Genomic DNA, 15215 nt, shown 5'->3' with positions numbered 1-15215 from the left:
AGAGAGGAAGAAGCAAAGGGAGCCTGAGGCCCTGCAGGGATTCTCCTGCCCTAGATATTCTCCTGCCCCTGGAGAAGCACAAATGGGGCAGCCCTTCCCAACAGAAGCCCCATTTGTAAACACCTCCAGTGCTTGCAGTTTCCCCTGTTTGCTCCTCGCCCCACTTCGTAAGGCTGACATGTTCGGCACAGTAGTGACCTGAGAGTAGATCCCATTGTACTCAGTGGGGCTTATGGACAGAACTTGGTGCCAAAACCAGTCACCATCCTGTCCCCAAGCCTTGGCTGATCATCAAAACTAAACTCCATTTCCTTCCATAGCAATACAGTGAAAGTTTGAGGCTTTAAATCCATTTCAATTTTGTCACATAGTTTGCTTTTCTGTTGTAATCCATAAATACAATCCCATTCTCTTGTATCTCCTCTTGCTTTTTATCAGTTTGTTAGCATTCAGGGTGTGTGTGCTGCCGAATCATTTATGTTACAAACATGATATAGAAAGGGTAAAGGCTCCCCCGTCCCCAACAACATACATTTTTCTTCGAAGGAAGTCTTCTTCCCAGTTCAAATTGTTTCGGCTTTGTATCTATATTTAGTGGTTTATTATCTTGTTCCATCTGTTCCAGCACGCAGCTTTAATTAAGGACAATTACCCTCAAATCATCTGTTTATTCTTTGCTAACGATCTCTGCTATCGTGGGAGCGGCATCCATTAAGGCAGACCGGAACCAGAACCCTCAAAAGCCCCATTTCTAAGCAATTTCAGCTCTTTGCTCCTCACCCCACTTTGCAAGGCTGGCATGGTCTGTACAGTAGGGACCTGAGAGTAGATCCCATTGAACTCATTGGGGCTTATGGACAGAACTTGGTGCCAAAACCAGTCACCATCCTGTCCCTAAGCATGAAAACTGCAAGCCCAGAGCATGGGCAGAAAACAGACAAGTAGCTAACACATGTAAGTGGCCCCATGCTTGGTGCTTTCTATGGAGAGTCCTGTTGACGCTCTTTGAGCTCTCTCATTGCAAGACAGGCAGATGTTGCGGCCATATTTGCCTCTTGCATGGGGACCAAATCTTCGGGGAAGCTTTTCATCTCCAATTCGTAGGAAAGAGGGTTCATTCTGGTGGGCTGGATCTGGAGCACAAAGGGTCAAGTTTTGCTTGCATGAGCCCTTGTGTTCCTTCTTCAAACTCATTCGGCAGGAACGTCAGAGGTCAAATCTGGAGAGTATTTCATTCTGGGCTTCTTATGGCAGAGCACAGAAGACATGCAATCAATTCTTTTCAGTTCTGTCAAGTAGGTCCTTCCCTAGATTTCTCAAGTGCAAGGACCCTGGGCTGTCTGATTTATGGGGTTCCTTGGGGTCCAGGTCAGCTGACTAGTCAGGATTGTCACCTCCAGAGTATATGTCAACTAAAGGACAATAGTCTGCCTTGGACTGAGGACTTTTTGGAGGTGTTGCTGAATGTGGAAGCAGAGGAGCTGGTGATGCCACATTTCGGAATAATCTTGAGACTAATACACCACTCCTCCTTAGATATTCTCTGTGCTTAGACACCATATTCACAAACTTTACGCTCCTCTTGTGACAAAATTCCCAAAGGCTTAGGGTAGCTTGAGAGAAGTAGCTTATTTTGAGACAGCACCCATTTCCAATTCCTTTTTATGAAAACCCTCTTCCTAGTTTGTTTGGTTTTGGCTTGTGACAGGACATCAGACCATTTGATAACCTTGCATATCGTTTCATATTGATATAGGGATCTGGTGTGCAGATTCCAGTACAGTGGTACCTCGGGTTACATACGCTTCAGGTTACATACACTTCAGCTGACAGACTCCGCTAACCTAGAAATAGTGCCTCGGGTTAAGAACTTTGCTTCAGGATGAGAACAGAAATCGTGCTCTGGTGGTGTGGCGGCAGCGGGAGGCCCCATTAGCTAAAGTGGCGCATCAGGTTAAGAACAGTTTCAGATTAAGAACGGACATCTGAGAACGAATTAGTGTTCTGTCTGGACCCAGAGCACGAGCTACTCTTAAGTAAGTTAAAGAGTATTTTCAAGTCAACTTTTTAATATTGCACTATTTTTAAAATTTTTAACATTTTTGCTCTTCTTTGTACTTTTAGACCTCCTTTTGACATGTGGACGAATCAAACCTCCCTTATTGATCTATTTTTAATGGTAGGGAAAGAGAAATTGTTGTATTATCTGGTGCCACAGACTCTGCTAGATTTTATTCAGAAGGTTTTACAAGTACCTATCAGGATGGTAAGAACTTTATTACAGTCGGCCAAAAAGGATTTTATGCGTTCAATGTCCTCTGTTTGTACTACAAGCCACCCAATGACTGATAGTCCCTCTTTGGTCCCAGAACTTTGGGAGTAGCAGTCTTTTATACTTGCTTTAATTTTGAATGTTGCTTTCAGATTAGTTCCTCTACCTGTTTAGCCTGGATTTGGCCTTGAGTCGCTTGAGCTCCTGGTCTCAGTGCCAGAGATGACTTAGCAGTTGAGCTGCCTGGGCTCCAAACCTCTTTCTGCTCATCCTTAGAGCTGCTGAGAGATCCTATAAGGTCAGTAATAGGATCTGGCTCCTGCTGTTTCTTAGCCACCTCCTCATTTTCCTTATTCACGTAAAATTGAGTAATTTTTGCTTGTGCTTTCTTCAGAGAAGCTCTCTCTGGAGCAGGGCCCGTGGCACTCGGGGAGAGAACATTAATTTTGTAACTACTCTGGGTCAACACTGTCTTTCCCCTTAATTTCTCATCAAGTTTCCTGATACCAGTTATACCATTTCCTGAAATTCTGTGATCATCCTTGCTGTGATTTATTTAATGGAAACTGAGACAAGTTTTCCAGGTGAAGCTTTTTCCAAACACTCCCCTGGATGAAGTATCTCATGGGAATAGAGAATGGAGCTGCGAAGGAAGCTTTTTCCACATTTCAATCACTAATTTCTTCCCCCGTTAGTTCTTTCATGTGAAGTGAGGGTCTCCTTCTGAAGGAAGAGCTTCCCTTGATGGGAAGTGGACTGGGAGCTCTGACTAAAGTTCTCTCCACACTCTGAATATTTATATGATTTCTCCATTGTGTGGATTTTTCTTGTTGTCTCCCTTCTTCTTCCTCTCCAATTCCCCACCTACAATCTGCTGTTATATGGCAGTATTATTATTATTATGTTTAGGCTGAGGAAGAAATTGAGCCTGAAATGATTGAACAATGCAAATGACTGCTTGTGAAAGAGGAAGAAGGGAAATGAATTACTGCCTTTTTTAAGAAAAAAAATTGAGAAAATTTGACAGGATGTACCTTCACGTCCCTGAGATCTCTGAAGCCTACATGGAAGAAGGCCTGGGCAGCTCAGAGCAGCCTCATCCTGGTTGGAAAAGGCAGGACTGGTGGAAGAATATTCCCAGACAGAACAGGAGATGCATCTCCTATGGAGAGTTGTAGGTGTGTTAACATCTCAGATGCTGCAGGTGGCGCTACTGGGCTCCCTCAAAATAGAGGAGGTTTGTCCTTCAGAGATCTGTATGGAATTTCAAAACTGATCTTATGATCCAGCAGGGAGCCTTACCAGAGAGGCCACGATCCCAGGATTCTCCTCCTTGACTTCCTTCTGCAGAACTCTCTGGTCAGGATCCAGCAAAGCCCAGTCCTCCTCTGTGAAAGGAACAGCTACGTCTTCAAAGCACACTGGACCCTAAGGGAAAAAGGGAGAATAAAGATGATCTTCTACACATTGCTCTGTTCTTTTCTGCCTCTTAATAGCTGCATTCTTTTAATACTATTCTTTTCTTGCATACTTATTTCAGTATCTTAATGGAACAATTTTGTTGTGTATTTTAATGATGGGTCTTAATCCTTGTATAAATGTGGCCAGCATGACTAAGCCACTTCTGGCGAACCAGAGCAGCACACGGAAACGCCATTTACCTTCTGCTGGAGTGGTACTGTTACCGGGAAAATCCGAGGGCTCCCTTGGACAAAAACAAAGACACAACCAGGATAACTTGGAGCAAAACAGCAGCCTGTAGGCTTGGCCTTGATTGAACTGTTGCAACAGGGTGCTCCCCTCACTTGCAGGGGAGAGGAAAGACACAGAAAAATGGTGTGCAAGGCCTTATAAAGACTTTTGAAATTCCCACCCTGTAGGTCAAGCCCACCCCCAGAAACATCACACCTTCATCACAGAAAGGAGGGGTTGAGGGAGGAGTTGGGGTGGTAACCTGAGTGCCCTGTCACCTGGCTGGTTCCTCCTTTCCCCCTCCCCATGAGTCCCTTCCAGGAGACAGAGGGGAGTTTGCAGTCTCCTGCCCCCAGAGGGAAAATCTGATCATTGTCCTTTGTCCACTCCCATATGCAAGTTCTTTGTGATCTTGATGGTCTTCTGTCTGGGACCATCAGGGTTGGCATAGCAACTGGGCAGGGCTCCTGTGGATGTGCTGGGATGTTCAAGGGATTATGGCTGCCCTGTATCAAACCTTCCCCATTTTGTAGTCCTTCCTTTGTTAACGGAAAAATCTGAGGGCTCCCTTGGACAAAAAGTAAAGACACCAACCAGGATAACTTGGAGCAAAACAGCAGCCTGTAGGCTTGGCCTTTATTGAACTGTTGCAACAGGGTATTCCCTTCCCTTGCAAGAGAGAGGAAAGACCCAGAACAATGGCCTGCAAGGCCTTATAAAAACTTTTGAAATTCCCACCCTCTAGGTCAAGCCCACCCCTAGAAACATCATGCATGCATTACAGAAAGGAGGGGTTGAGGGAGGAGTTGTGGTGGTAACCTGAGTGTCCTGTCACCTGGCTGGTTCCTCCTTTCCCCCTCCCCATGAGTACTTTCCAGGTGACAATGGGGAGTTGGCAGTTTCCTGCCCCCAGAGGGAAGATCTGATCATTGTCCTTTGTTCCAGTCTGTGGTGAATCCACTGTTCTTTGTGATTTTGATTGTCTTCTGTCTGGGATTATCAGGGTCGACATAGCAACTGGGCAGGGCTCCTGTGGATGTGCTGGGATGGTGAAGGGATTATGGCTGACCAGAAACCAAGCCACCCCCCTTTGATAGTCCTTGTCACATGGAGTAAAATAAAAGTGGAACAGTACAAATCCGATGTATGGTTGGTTTTCTATGAATTTATAACAGAAATGTGGCGTATGTAGTGTGTGAGTGTGAGTGTGTGTGAAGTTTGTGCAAACAGAATGATTGGGGTGGGGGGGTTCCTGCTACAGTTCCCCCCTTCGGAGATAAGATTGCAAAGGTGGCTACTTTGCAATCCTTTTCTCCGCACAATTTAAGGTGGTAAATTATAACCTGGTACTCTCCGTCCCCGATACGTGTGTCCATGTGAACCTGAAAGGGACTTGGATATCATGCCTCTTTAAGGATATTTGCATAGAAATACAATGGTGTAACAGTGCACATAGTTAGACATAGGATATCACGTAAATTAATATTTTGTTGCTCAGTTACTTATGGTATTCTAGCACCTTGGAAGAAATATTTTCTCAATAGTGATCTATGTTTTACATTTAGGCAGGAAGGTCCACTAATGACTGAAAAGTGCAGTTTGCTTCCCCCCCGCCATTTGTGTGTTCTCAGGTGTCAAGGTAGGTCTTCTGTGGTCTCACATCGGCATGGTGTCGCAGTAGTGGCAATCCCTGGTGAATCCACTTAGGGCTTTCATATTTATCATGTTGCCTGGCACCCACCACAGCTGGCACAAGTTTCGGACACGTCCTGAGGGAAATGTCTTTGCCTTGGCCAAAATCCATGGGATTTCTTATTATTATTACAGGCTCTGGCCTTGCAGCCCTGGGAAGTTGCTCACTTGCACTTTAAGGACCAAAAGCTAATTGCAGCCTGGATACACTTGCCCAATTCAAACTGAGTCCAATTTGAATTTATTTGCCCATGGTTTTCAACCTTTCAAACCAGTCTGTTAAAGGAAAACCGTTCTTAAAAGGGCACTTTGTCCAAATAAGTCAATTTAAGTCTATAAGGGATCCTTCCTGCTAAACCCAAGCATATCCACCTTCATGTTTCTTAGAAGCTTCTCCTTGGTAAAGCAAGTTTTAGCACATTTTAAAATGGGTAGGGAAGTTGGCAGAGTGCCAGGTGGAACAACGAAATGTGGTTATAAATTTATCTAATGCTAAACATTGGACTACATAATAGCCTGACCTATTAAAAAGCATAAAATGTATGAGAATCCTCCACTGGGGTGTAAGGGATAAGACATTAAACATAAAAACAATTACACACAAAATAGCCCCCCCCACAAATAACACACTGTCAGACACATTTCAACATTCCTACATAATAACACGTAATATAGAACAAACTAATTAAATATCAGTTGCACATCTTGACACAATTGTGATCTTTTACGCATGTATCTTTTGAATCCTGGAGCACAGAGGCTTGAGGTTCAAGTGAAAAAATGTCCTTGCAAGTCAACTCCACCCCCCTTTGTCAGGCCCACTCCCCTGGCAGTCTATATCCTTTGAAAGAGATAGCTGTGGGCACTTGAAAACTCTGGTGTCTTGTTGCAGGTCTTGTAATGACCTTCGAAGAACTGAGTTGAGGGGTTGTTGCTGCTTTTCATCATTGCACATCTGTAGAAGTGATATCCTGTAAGGGGCAGGGTTTTGGGGACTTAAAAACACAGTTAGACAAGGAAGGGGCAAAAGGCAAAAAGGATGTCCTCCAGTTTCCATGGGAAGCTGCAAATAATAACAATCTTAGCACATTAAGCATTTTATTCATTTCAATATTGTTATCACATTTCTGCATAATTACTGTTATTATCTGCTAAGTTTGTTTGCTTTCCTTCACTTAGTTTTTGTTGTTGTTGTTCTTTTCATATTATAAAATAAAAATTACTCCACATGTATAGAAAGAGAACTGTAAAAAATACAAAGGTTAAAAAATACAAAAGAAAGCAAAAAAATTAGATTACCAGTCAGATGAAAACAAACTTGACACAAAGACATCAGATTTAGAAAAGAATTATTATTAAATATATTATCAAAACCACGCAGATTACTACTAGACTGAAAAAATGGGAAAACCATGGGGGAAAAACTTTAAATTCACCATGTGCTATCTGATAAAAGAACTTCATGAAACTGACTTTCAACATGTGATGAACATGTCCCCAAAGTAGAACACACACACACAAAATTACCTATGAGGAACCAAAAGTAAATAAATGCTAAGACACGCAATTAATAAGAAACTTGAAGTAACCTGAAGTAATCTGTTTTGGCATTTTAACATCCCAAATGACGTGACAACATCAGCTGTAATGTTAATAGCGGAATACTGGGAAATGAGTTAATACCAAGAAAAATGAATGGCAATTTAAAGTTGTGCGGGTACCTTGCACTAGCCAAAATGACAGAATTAATAAGAAATGCTCAGGCCGAAGGTAAACAAGTACCATTCCACAAACAATGTTTGGTTGTGCTTCGATTAACTTCATAGACATCATGGAGAAACGGATTAAATAAATGAAAACAGATTATTTGTAACTTAAAAGAGTGTCAAAGCCACAAAGAGATGGAAGTCACTAGCAGGGATTCAGACTTGTTTCACAGAACAGAAAGAAAGTTGCTGTGGGAGGAAAAAGGGACAAACACTTTGTTATCGGGGTTCACATATCCTGTTAAAAGGGAAAATTATTTCATGTGAGAAGCCTGTCAGGAAATGCTGTTCCTAAAATTCCCATTGAGGGGGGGAATGCTTTGATATTTACCTGTGAAAAGAATTTGGCATGTTAAGATTTGGAACCTGGAAAGCTCTTGACTTTTGATGGGCTAGGTTTTTTTGTTTTGTTTTGTGTGTTGTTGTTTTTTTAAGCCTTTTGTCTTATGTAGCCCCTGGAGCAAAGACAGATTTAGGGTGATTTCCCTCAATGGTTCCAAGTTTTTGCATTTGGATAAATTTCTCTCTGCAGTTCTCGAAGAAACCTCCTCTCCCCCCTTACAGTTCCCCCCTTCCTCTCTCTCTCTTCTTTAGTTGATCTAGCCTCTGTGCATGTGCAGAGTTCATGTCTCAGGAAACGTTTTATACTATTGAAAATGTTGCATCCTTTGGCTAAATTAACATTTGAATAAGGGAAGGGAAGGGAATAGGGTTAGATTTTAAACAAAAAAGAGAAACTCAACAATTTAAGTATTCACTAAAACTAGCAATTTCAGCCCAAGCAAAAGAGACTGCTTCCTTTATGTACAGGAAAGGGCTAATATCCCTCTGGCCATTCGCGGAACAATCAACCGCTCTCTTATTTATGAGTAAAAATGGCCAGAGTTAGAATTCATAGGATTTTTTTTTTTTTTAACATTCTCAGTCATTTCAGCCTTACCATTTGCAGACAAATTTTACTGCCCTTTATTTACAGGATGGATGGTCAAGGCGCCTATGTATTCGTATGTGCTGAAACTTTGAGTTGACTTTGAAGTCTGATTTTTTTTAAATAGTAGACAAAATGATAAACACTGTAATCACCCAAATGCTTGATGTTACCAGTTGTGCTTCAAAACATCATGGCTTCATGTCACACCTTTTAAAACTAAAAAGCAAAGCTAGGCTGAATTTCAACTCCATTACCACACCAGAATTTAAGAATTACCCTCCAATGCTTGCAGACACATGGTCTTCCACACAGCCACAAATTGGGAGAGTTGAAAGGGACCCTGGGGTCATCTAGTCCAACCCTCCAAAATATAGGGTTCACAACAAGACCTCACAGCAAGATTTGTACTACCAAAGAGACATACACATTTAAGTACAGATTTACAGCTGGGAAAGGAAACATCTATGCTCATATCATGTACTAAAGAAGAGGAAAATAAAAGTACATAACTTTACACAGAACCCTTTTGCAGATCTTGAGATAGTTTGAGGGAGTTTGAAATGATATTTAAGGAAGATTGAAGTGAACAGTTTTCGTAAGATAGGGAGAGGATCTCTTATAAAGCACAGTTAAAGCAGCCCTAGATTTGATTTTTTTTTTTTAAAGGGAATACACAAGTGTTGCCCCCCTCCCCTCTTTGCAGTTTCCTTTAAAGGAAGCTTACTCGGGAGTAAATTTACCTGGCACAGAAGTAAGAAGGAAGAAAACAACTGAAAGAGGCAGAGTGAAACAAGGGGGAGGGGGGGCATTTTCTAACAAAAGAGGCCATGAAGTCTTATAGGGACTGATATCAGGAGCCTTATAATAACTCTTCTGTCCAACCAAATCCAAGTTAAAACTGGACTCAAATATTTTTTCTTAGAATGAACACCATACTTTTATAGGCATATGCTTAATGAAATAAATACACTGCATTTTAGCTTGAGAGAGCAGTTGTGCTCAACTAGGCTTTTGCAGCAGAAACATTAGGTTAACTTCACCTTCCAAATAGACTGGAGCAGAGGTCTACTCACAAACTCAAAAGTTACAGCAAAACATCATTTACCATTAGACTTAAAATTACCCTCCTCACTTAAAACTAGAAGAAAGAGGTGGGGTAATCCCCCTTTCAGAACACAAGTAGCACGTATGCAGAATTCCACCACTTGGGAGGGAAACTCTCTTTTAGAGCCTCTCTCAAATAACAAACATTTGCACACTCCATTCTCCATTTTGTTTTGTTTAAGATCGATAAGGCGCAACATGGCTTCCTTAGATTTAAAATTTTGAAGCAAGCTTGCAATTTAAAACTATGTGCATTTAAGAACAGTCTGTGGATGCCAAGGCCAATGTAAATACAAGCCCTTGAAATATTTCTAAATCTTTGAGTACATCTCTTATTCATTTATTATTATTATTATTATTTTTTTTTTTTTTAAGAGAAACTAAGATCTCTCATGCGTGGGCTCTCAGGCTGGGCTGTTATTATATCTACTGCCTTCTGAGCACCATTAAGTTTACAGTTTCATGTTCCAGCTCTAGGCTACAGTTTAACAAGACAAACTTAACCATTTTTTGCCCCTTTATTTTTATTTCTACTTTTCTCTAATTGGAGATGACAAGCTGGAGGGGCATATTAGAGTCCTCTCTGGGGCAAAAGGCTTCATGGAAGCTTTGTTGCCAGGAGGAGTCCAGCTAGGGTGTTTAGTGGGCTCCCATTCTCTCATATGTTATTATTGGGCTTTTTTTTTTTTCTCCGTTAACAAAGCACGCTAAAGACAGAAAGAGTGGAAACACACACACAAGGGAGGAAAAGGGGGAAGATCCTTTCAGTACTCAAAGTACCCTTGACTAACACAATTCCTACTTATCTATAAACCACGAATTAATTTCTGAAAATCTCAAACCTGAACCTGAAACAAAACCACGGGTCTCTCAGCCCGGAAACTCAAACCACGGGTCCCTCTGCCCGGAAACTCAAACCACGGGTCTCTCAGCCCGGAAACTCAAACCACGGGTCTCTCAGCCCGGAAACTCAAACCACGGGTCTCTCAGCCCGGAAACTCAAACCACGGGTCTCTCAGCCCGGAAACTCAAACCACGGGTCTCTCAGCCCGGAAACTCAAACCACGGGTCCCTCTGCCCGGAAACTCAAACCACGGGTCCCTCTGCCCGGAATTCCTTTACCTCAGCGCTGTTTACAAGACTAATCCTAGTGTGGGGCCCCACTTCGTGAACCGCCCCTTCTACCCTCCACAACAGCCTCCTGCCTAGCCTTTGAGACTAAGTTTGGGTTCCCTACTGGACGCCTGCGCTGTGCAGTGCCAGATCGGGGGTCCGAGAAAACAAAGTTTTGAAGGGGGAGCAAACGACCTTGCGTTCTCACATACCCAGGTCATCCCTAACAAAGGTCGCCAGGCAGGAGGGGAAGCTTCATTTGCATAGTTAGGGTAGGTGGAGAGTAAGAGAATACTTGAAAGACTCCTCTGGACGACTCCGAGAGAGGGATGTCAGAGAAAAACAGTAAAAGAGCCACGCTTTCCCGGACTCAATTCCAAGACGGAAAACGGGGGAGAAAGGGGATAGAGAGATCAAGACGTCCCTGGACGACTCCGAGAGGTAACGCCGGAAAACAGCAAAAGGTACCACAATTTCCCCGGCCAAGCACCGCGTAAGAATTTGTGGGGAGAGAAAGGGAAAGGTTTTGACGTTTCTAGACGACTCCGAGAGATAACGTCAGACAGAAAAGTTCCGCGATTTCCCTGGCCACTTTCCGAAGGGGAAAATCGGGGGAGAAAAGAATAGAGCTAAAACGTTCCTGGCCGACCCCGAGAGGGAACGTCAGAAATGAAAGAAGGAAAGTCTGGCTGTCGTGGGGATGTTACTTTTCCACCCCCCTCCCAATGTACTTTCTTCAGAACCATACTCATGTCCGTTGATGTCCCTCGCAGATCCCGGGATCCTTTTCCCTTAGCCGGCTTGACCTCGCCTTTGCTCCCCCTGGTTGAGCTTTTGGTGACGATTGATTACCGCCCGCAAAGAGGAGGCAGGGAGAGGAAGAAAAGGATCCCCGGGCTAAGGTAGCCGGTGGCGCCCGATCCCCTCTATCTCCCCTCTCACCTTTACAGGAGAACCAAGTGTCCCTGAGTCGCGGTCGCCAACTGTTAACGGAAAAATCTGAGGGCTCCCTTGGACAAAAAGTAAAGACACCAACCAGGATAACTTGGAGCGAAACAGCAGCCTGTAGGCTTGGCCTTTATTGAACTGTTGCAACAGGGCGCTCCCCTCACTTGCAGGAGAGAGGAAGGACCCAGAAAGATGGTCTGCAAGGCCTTATAAAAACTTTTGAAATTCCCCTCCTCCAGGTCAAGCCCACCCCCAGAAACATCATGCATACATTACAGAAAGGAGGGGTTGACATTACAGAAGGGGTTGACATCATGCATACATTACAGAAAGGAGGAGTTGAGGGTGGTCACCTGAGTGTCCTGTCACCTGGCTGGTTCCTCCTTTCCCCCTCCCCATGAGTACTTTCCAGGTGACAATGGGGAGTTTGCAGTTTCCTGCCCCCAGAGGGAAGATCTGATCATTGTCCTTTGTCCCAGTCCAGGCTGAATCCACTCCCATATGCAAGTTCTTTGTGATTTTGATTGTCTTCTGTCTGGGATTATCAGGGTCGACATAGCAACTGGGCAGGGCTCCTGTGGATGTGATGGGATGGTGAAGGGATTATGGCTGACCAGAACCAAGCCACACCCCCCCCTTTGATAGTCCTTGTCACATGGAGTAAAATAAAAGTGGAACAGTGCAAATCCGATGTATGGTTGGTTTTCTATGAATTTATAACAGAAGTGTGGCGTATGTAGTGTGTGAGTGTGAGTGTGTGTGAAGTTTGTGCAAACAGAATGATTGGGGTGGGGGGTTCCTGCTACAGTGGGAAACCCCTTCCCCTGGCCCTGCCGCCTCCCTGGGCTCCTCCTGGGCCTGCCTGGCCATGGGGCGGGGGGGGGGGGAATCCAGCTGCCCCCAAATACTGGGGGGGGGGGGCGAGAGGAAGAGGAAGGATGAAGGAGAAGCTGGGAGGGGGAGCAGCCCTGAGGGAAATCGGGCGAAGGAGAGGAGGAGGAGGAGGCGGCCCAGGGGAATCTGAAAGGGGATTGGCCAGCTGCCCAATGCAGAGGCCTCTGATTGGTCCGGCCCGGCTCTGGGGCGGGACATGGCAGGAAACGCGGGGGAAGGAAGGGCAGGGGGGGTCCCTCTGGCTCTGAACCACCGGAGTCTGCCTCCCTCTCCCCGCCATCCTGGTCTCCCCCTTCCTTTTTCAGGCGCCCCCCCTCCTGCCCCCCCCCGGGTGGCGTGTGCGTTTCCTTCCTCGCCGGGGACTCTTCCTCCTCCTCCGTCTCTTTCCCTGGGGGGAGAAGCGGCTCCAGAAGCAGGAAAAGCCCGTATTTGGGGGAGGGGGAGGGGTCTCCCGGCTGGGAAGCCCCCCCTCCATCCTCCCTCCCCCCTCCCGAGCTGGAGGGTGTTCCTGGGGGGGGTGTCTGGAGGGAGCCATTGCTGAGCCCAAGGCACCTCCCGCCACTAGGCAGCCCTTCGCCTCTTCTCCCCCCTAGCAGCCTTTCCTCGGGGTCCAGGAGCCTCGATGCTGGGGGAGGGGGAGAGCCGAGGCAACCCCCCCCCATGGACCCCCCCCCCGTCTCCCTTGCAGGTAGTCTGGTGGGATGGGGGCTCCTTGGGGCAGAGGGAGGGAAGGGGGGCAGCCCCTAGAGCGCAGGCGCAGAAGCAGGAAAACTGAAGGCAGGGAAAGGGAGGGGAGGACTCGGCTTGGCAAGGGTTAAGAGGAGCAGAGCGGGATTCCTAGAGAGGACGGGGTGTGAAGGTCCTCCATGGCTAAATTCCCCCCTCCCCCTCCCTCCCTGCCTCCTTCTTCTCTCTCCTTGGCAAAAGCCCCTCCTGGACTCGGGTGAGTCTCCTCTCTCCTCCCCCTGAGGGTGCCATGGGGAGAAGGGGGTCCCGGGGGGGCAGGGAGGGGGCGTGGGGGTCCATCATACATAGTGGGGGCAGACCCCCCAAGTCGGGGAGCAGAGGGTCCTCCCTTGTCCTCTCTCCCGGCTGGGAAGCCCCCCTCCATCCTCCCCCCCCCGCCAAGCTAACCCCCCATGGACCCCCCCCCCGTCTCCCTTGCAGTTAGTCTGGTGGGATGGGGGCTCCTTGGGGCAGAGGGAGGGAAGGGGGGCAGCCCCTAGAGCGCAGGCGCAGAAGCAGGAAAAGTGAAGGCAGGGAGAGGGAGGGGAGGACTCGGCTTGGCAAGGGTTAAAAGGAGCAGAGCTGGAGTCCTAGAGAGGGCAGGAAGTGAAGGGGGAGGGGGCAAGGTCCTCCATGGCTAAATTCCCCCCTCCCCCTCCCTCCCTGCCTTCTTCTTCTCTCTCTTTTGCAAAAGCCCCTCCTGGACTCGGGTGAGTCTCCTCTCCCCCCCCCTGAGGGTGCTGTGGGGAGAAGGGGGTCCCAGGGGGGCAGGGAGGGGGCGTGGGGGTCCCTGCTCAGGTCATGCGTGGTGGGGGGAGGCCAAGCATGATATGAACAGGGATCCAGAGAACCTCTTGGGGAGGGGGATTTGGGTCAAGGAGAACTGGGAAGGCAAAGAAACCCCCTTCAGGTTTGGAGAAAAGTCACCTTTGTGACCAGAGGCTGCAGCCAGAGGGGAACATTCCCACGTGGGGGGGGGGGAGCACAGGGAGAAGAAAAGCCCTTCTGCATCTCCAGACCACTTCCTGTGTCCCAGATGCAACAACACATGTCTCCCCCCCAGATCTCACTCCCAAAGACACACTCTTCCATGGTCTCCTAAGGCAGATGGATGCCAACCAGCCAACCATTCCCTCCCCTCACAATGCACAATGGGGCTTCCCCTCCCCACCCCCTCCTGGTGCCCCTTCAAGTTGGCTTGAGGGCAGGGGGAGGGTCCACCCCACCAGATGAAGGGAGAGGAGGTCCTTCCATCTGGAAAATGGGAATGCTTGCAAAGATTTCCATGAAGATGAGTGCCGCATAGATAATAAAATATTATTTTGTGGAATTCCCCCATTTACACAAAGATTAATACAGTGGTACCTCGGGTTAAGAACTTAATTTATTCTGGAGGTCCATTTTTAACCTGAAACTGTTCTTAACCTGAGGTACTATGTCTGGGTTAGTGGAGTCTGTAACCTGAAGCATCTGTAACCCGAGGTACCACTGTACCCATCAATTAAATACACAACAGAAAAGAACAGAGCAACGTGTAGAATAATATCATCTTTATTCCCCCTTTTCCCCTTAGGGTCCAGTGTGCTTTGAAGACGTAGCTGTTCCTTTCACAGAGGAGGACTGGGCTTTGCTGGATCCTGACCAGAGAGCTCTGCAGAAGGAAGTCAAGGAGGAGAATCCTGGGATCGTGGCCTCTCTGGTAAGGCTCCCTGCTGGATCATGAGATCAGTTTTGAAATTCCATACAGATCTCTGAAGGACAAACCTCCTCTCTTTTGAGGGAGCCCCATAGCGCCCCCTGCAGCACCTGAGATGTTAACACACCCACAACTCTCCATAGGAGATGCATCTCCTGTTCTGCCTGGGAATATTCTTCCACCAGTCCTGCCTTTTCCAACCAGGATGAGGCTGCTCTGAGCTGCCCAGGCCTTCTTCCATGTAGGCTTCAGAGATCTTAGGGACGTGGAGGTACATCCTGTCTAATTTTCTTTGTCCCTTTCTACATTTGTCTGGCTTCATTCTGTTGGTGAATCTAATTTTCCATGAAATATTTCCTACAGGGGACTGTTTAGAATGTG

At 46.5% G+C, this 15215-nt stretch overlaps 2 protein-coding genes and 1 long non-coding RNA gene across 5 annotated transcripts in view; 2 read left to right on the top strand and 1 right to left on the bottom strand.

Annotated features, from left to right (window-relative positions):
* LOC309525753 (uncharacterized protein) overlaps nt 1-15215 on the bottom strand; it is a 400379-nt gene that overhangs the window by 266851 nt on the left and 118313 nt on the right. The gene's annotated exons all lie outside the window — the stretch shown is intronic.
* LOC309525858 lies at nt 2064-3568 on the top strand. Its single transcript, XR_014216553.1, has 3 exons — nt 2064-2266; nt 2425-2570; nt 3182-3568. It is a non-coding gene; the product is annotated as an uncharacterized lncRNA (long non-coding RNA).
* LOC309525751 (uncharacterized protein) overlaps nt 13603-15215 on the top strand; it is a 375811-nt gene continuing 374198 nt past the window's right edge. The window contains exons 1-2 of one of the 3 annotated variants that reach the window (XR_014216533.1): nt 13603-13848; nt 14712-14837. The gene's annotated coding sequence lies outside the window, so the exon portion shown is untranslated. The remainder of the gene's footprint in view (nt 13849-14711; nt 14838-15215) is intronic. The other 2 variants (XR_014216531.1, XR_014216532.1) reach the window with 2 other exon arrangements.

This window comes from Podarcis vaucheri (assembly GCF_965113315.1).
Source record: "Podarcis vaucheri genome assembly, chromosome: 2".
NCBI lineage: Eukaryota > Metazoa > Chordata > Lepidosauria > Squamata > Lacertidae > Podarcis > Podarcis vaucheri.
The sequence above is the reverse complement of the archived record's forward strand: the minus strand, read 5'-3'. Positions and strand labels throughout refer to the sequence as shown.